Genomic DNA, 5,000 nt, shown 5'->3' with positions numbered 1-5,000 from the left:
AGACAAATCGCTCCACCAACTAAGAACGGCCATGCACCACCACCCACCGAATCAAGAAAGAGCTATCAATCTGTCAATCCTTCCGGTGTCCGGGCCTGGTGAGGTTTCCCGTGTTGAGTCAAATTAAGCCGCAGGCTCCACTCCTGGTGGTGCCCTTCCGTCAATTCCTTTAAGTTTCAGCTTTGCAACCATACTTCCCCCGGAACCCAAAAGCTTTGGTTTCCCGGAGGCTGCCCGCCGAGTCATCGGAGGAACTGCGGCGGATCGCTGGCTGGCATCGTTTATGGTTAGAACTAGGGCGGTATCTGATCGCCTTCGAACCTCTAACTTTCGTTCTTGATTAATGAAAACATACTTGGCAAATGCTTTCGCTTCTGTTCGTCTTGCGACGATCCAAGAATTTCACCTCTAACGTCGCAATACGAATGCCCCCGCCTGTCCCTATTAATCATTACCTCGGGTTCCGAAAACCAACAAAATAGAACCGAGGTCCTATTCCATTATTCCATGCACACAGTATTCAGGCGGGCTTGCCTGCTTTAAGCACTCTAATTTGTTCAAAGTAAACGTGCCGGCCCACCGAGACACTCAATAAAGAGCACCCTGGTAGGATTTCAACGGGGTCCGCCTCGGGACGCACGAGCACGCACGAGGCGGTCGCACGCCTTCAGCTCGCCCCACCGGCAGGACGTCCCACGATACATGCCAGTTAAACACCGACGGGCGGTGAACCAACAGCGTGGGACACAAATCCAACTACGAGCTTTTTAACCGCAACAACTTTAATATACGCTATTGGAGCTGGAATTACCGCGGCTGCTGGCACCAGACTTGCCCTCCAATAGATACTCGTTAAAGGATTTAAAGTGTACTCATTCCGATTACGGGGCCTCGGATGAGTCCCGTATCGTTATTTTTCGTCACTACCTCCCCGTGCCGGGAGTGGGTAATTTGCGCGCCTGCTGCCTTCCTTGGATGTGGTAGCCGTTTCTCAGGCTCCCTCTCCGGAATCGAACCCTGATTCCCCGTTACCCGTTACAACCATGGTAGGCGCAGAACCTACCATCGACAGTTGATAAGGCAGACATTTGAAAGATGCGTCGCCGGTACGAGGACCGTGCGATCAGCCCAAAGTTATTCAGAGTCACCAAGGCAAACGGACCGGACGAGCCGACCGATTGGTTTTGATCTAATAAAAGCGTCCCTTCCATCTCTGGTCGGGACTCTGTTTGCATGTATTAGCTCTAGAATTACCACAGTTATCCAAGTAACGTGGGTACGATCTAAGGAACCATAACTGATTTAATGAGCCATTCGCGGTTTCACCTTAATGCGGCTTGTACTGAGACATGCATGGCTTAATCTTTGAGACAAGCATATGACTACTGGCAGGATCAACCAGGGAGCTGCGTCAACTAGAGCTGAGCAGCCGGCCGCCCGGGAGTGTGTCCCGGGGGCCCGCGCGAACACGCAAGCGTCCGCTCAATCATTCTGCAAACAGGAGGAGGCTGAGCTCCCCTGCACAATACACCTCGAAACCCTCTCAGGTCCCGGCGGCGCGCAGCGCCGTCCCAAGTACTTGGTCGGGTTCGAGAGAGGCGCAATCGCCCGGAGTTAGGCGAGTAGACGCTTTCGGTGCGACCACCCGTGCTCCCAACTGAGCTTGCCGCTGCCGACAGAGGCCCGGGAGCGTGCTGTCGTGGCATTGCCGGCGGGAGACAACACGCGCCACCTACGGTGACCGGCAGCTCCAACGCCAGCGCCACAGAAGGACAAAAGCCCCACTTGGGTGCCGAAGCGAACTCTCCCAGCACAGCGCACGCGCCAACACATCCGCACAGCTGCGATACAAACCACCAGCGAGAACCGCTGGGGCGACCGAGCAGCAGACGGCGTCGCGGCGCCGAGCGCCGGGCGGCGGCGCATCCTCAACGCACACAGTCCTCAATCGGACCAGCACACTGAAGATGTCCACCGCGCTTCGCACCGGGCCCGCGAGGACCTACTTTGGCCGCACGGCGCCGCGCGCAGGGTGCGCCGGCGCGCAGCTGCGACGCCTGCCGCGTCCGTCGGCCGGCGCGCCTGCCACTGGCCGCCCCCACCAGCCGGCTGTAGCGCGTGCGCCCACGCACCGCGCGGCCAGCACGCCGGGAGGCGCCCCCTCACCGGCCGGGGACGGTCCCACCCAGCCACCGCCGCGTATCGCTTCACACCCAGATGCCGTTCAGTTTCGTCGGCATGGTGGGTATCGCTGGAACAACCGGTTAGTACCTCAACCTATCGTCGCCATCACCGATTCACCCCTAGCGAGAACAACCGCACCACAACAGGTTACCATTTGTTCATTTGCGTAACTTCACCAGAAAACGCAGGCGTCCATCGCCATTTGCAACTTCAACGATTATTGCATGCCTGTGTCAGGTGTCACGCCACACTACGTCTGCCCACATACACGCAACAAAATGTGCACGCCTAGACAATACGTGGAAGGTGGCCCCCGTACGTATGCGATGTCCATTGCTCGAACGACTGTCAACCGGCCTCTGTAGCATGTCGCAGATATGGAACGCGGTGCACCATGCCATCACGGTGTGTGAGGAGAGACGACTAGGTCCGAATACATCAACAGACAGCTCATGCTGATCGCCATCCACGGCGTCCGTTCCTCCCACACGTCTCTATGGCGTACCACACTGCAATCCAGCTCTCATAGGGAGACGACACGTAGCTGCGTGCACAATATTTGCACTGTATGGTCCGCCGTTTTTGGGCGCAGTCGTTGTGCGGTCACACATGTGCCACGATGTATCATTCAGTACATAAGGACGAATGTGCAGTACAGATTGTGGTTCACGCGTACGACATCAGCGGACAGTTGACACAGGCCGCACCACAACGTAGCCTGAGTACGTCGCATGCGAAGGGCATTGAACATGCAAACTTCTCACCAACCAGCTTGCGAAGGCAGGGGGCAAGGTGGGGACGTGGGGAGGGGCGGCATGTACGTCCTGCTGCCATCCACATTACAGTGTACAGCAGGAGCATGTGGAAAGTGAGCAAGACTTGCAAGGTGTTTAACATGAAGCGATACACAGGGGTGCGGGCAGTGCGAGTAGCGAACTATATTGCGAGGGTTGCGGGTGGGCAACACTACAGTAATTGAACGAGTCGTATAACAATTACAGAGCAGGTTTAGGCGACAACGTGGGTTACGTTAAGGCGACAACATGGGTTAGGTTAAGGCACAACATGGGTTAGGTTAAGGCACAACATGGGTTAGGTTAAGGCACAACATGGGTTAGGTTAAGGCACAACATGGGTTAGGTTAAGGCACAACATGGGTTAGGTTAAGGCACAACATGGGTTAGGTTAAGGCACAACATGGGTTAGGTTAAGGCACAACATGGGTTAGGTTGAGGCACAACATGGGTTAGGTTGAGGCACAACATGGGTTAGGTTGAGGCACAACATGGGTTAGGTTGAGGCACAACATGGGTTAGGTTGAGGCACAACATGGGTTAGGTTAAGGTACAACATGGGTTAGGTTAAGGTACAACATGGGTTAGGTTAAGGTACAACATGGGTTAGGTTAAGGTACAACATGGGTTAGGTTAAGGTACAACATGGGTTAGGTTAAGGTACAACATAGGTTAGGTTAAGGTACAACATAGGTTAGGTTAAGGTACAACATAGGTTAGGTTAAGGTACAACATAGGTTAGGTTAAGGTACAACATAGGTTAGGTTAAGGTACAACATAGGTTAGGTTAAGGTACAACATAGGTTAGGTTAGGTTAGGTTAGGTTACACGTTGTTGTACGGAAAGGTGTAGGGGGGGGGGGGGCGGGGGCGGCAGGTTCGTTGATAGTGATTATAGTAAGTGAATGCTTGTGACATGATCAGATTTGTCACGTCAGGATGCACCTTTGGCTTATTAGAGGCGGCGCTCCAATTCTATGCTTGTGTGAGACCTGTGTCTTTGACTCATGTCATTGTTTGTGCGCTGTGACAGGAGGTACTATTGTGATGTTGGGTGCACCGTTGTATAGGACATGTGTGGGTGTTGGTGCCTGGTCTGCGCAATGGTGGATGTCGAAAGGCTGGGATATTGTATTTTCCGCACGGACCTCCTGGTCTGGTTGTGATAGTGTGGATTGTGTAATGTGGCGGAGAAGATGCACTGGATGTTGTTCCATGCTGGTGCTTACATATTGTATGTGCGCCTGTTAGAAGCAGAGAGTGGTGCGTGATCAGAGTGTCTGGCTGACGTGTGGTTCCCATTTTGGGCAGACTCTTTCAGCATGTATACGGACAGTTGTGTATATTTGCTGTAGTTTGATGGCTCTGCATTGATTACTAATCAGCGCCGTGTGTACGGGTAATCTGGTTCCAGTCCAAAATGTTCCATCTGTGTACATTAGTGACAAAGACTCCCCCCATGCAGTGGGGCTCGGTCTGTTATAACTCTTCCGCGTAATATATTTGCCCCACGTTTTTGCGACTGCGAGTGCGAGTGCAACGCGCATGGGGACCGACATGCTGATGGCTCGGTATCGGACGCCGTACAGTGAGCAACGCGATCGCGTCTCTCGCTCGTAAGTGGTACAGGTCGCGGCTCATGTATACGGACAGCGGGAATGTCGCATATTGGAAATAACTCTTCATGAAACGCAAGTTATAGGGGTGGATTGCACTTTACGAGTGCGGGAAACGTCCGCCGTTCATCCGCTGGAGGTGCGAGTTTGGCGGTTGGGGTGGTGCACGAACGGGTGCGGGTGGCGTCATTGCCGGTCCACGGCTTCGTGCGGCAGAGCCACTGGAGATTGGGTGCTATGGTCGACAGAGGCTGCAGCCTTTGTGGGTGGCGTCGAAAGGCGGCCACTGTGGCGCCATCGCTGTCTTAGTCGGCTTGGCGTCTCATAGATGGCGGTAGCGTCGTTGCAGGAGGTCATGTTGCGGGAGACCTACAGATGGCGGTATGTTTTGTGGTGCGGACGTAGTG

The 5,000-nt window shown here is 54.3% G+C and overlaps 1 non-coding gene across 1 annotated transcript in view; it reads right to left on the bottom strand.

Annotated features, from left to right (window-relative positions):
• Nucleotides 1-1,405, bottom strand: part of LOC124765861 — a 1,909-nt gene extending 504 nt beyond the window's left edge. Inside the window, exon 1 of the ribosomal RNA XR_007012909.1 lies at nucleotides 1-1,405. This exon is cut by the window's left edge and continues 504 nt beyond it. This is a non-coding gene — a ribosomal RNA (small subunit ribosomal RNA).
• Nucleotides 1,406-5,000: the final 3,595 nt, after the last annotated feature.

The sequence above is a fragment of the Schistocerca piceifrons genome, unplaced genomic scaffold, assembly GCF_021461385.2.
Source record: "Schistocerca piceifrons isolate TAMUIC-IGC-003096 unplaced genomic scaffold, iqSchPice1.1 HiC_scaffold_665, whole genome shotgun sequence".
Classification (NCBI taxonomy): Eukaryota; Metazoa; Arthropoda; class Insecta; order Orthoptera; family Acrididae; genus Schistocerca; species Schistocerca piceifrons.
The sequence above is the reverse complement of the archived record's forward strand: the minus strand, read 5'-3'. Positions and strand labels throughout refer to the sequence as shown.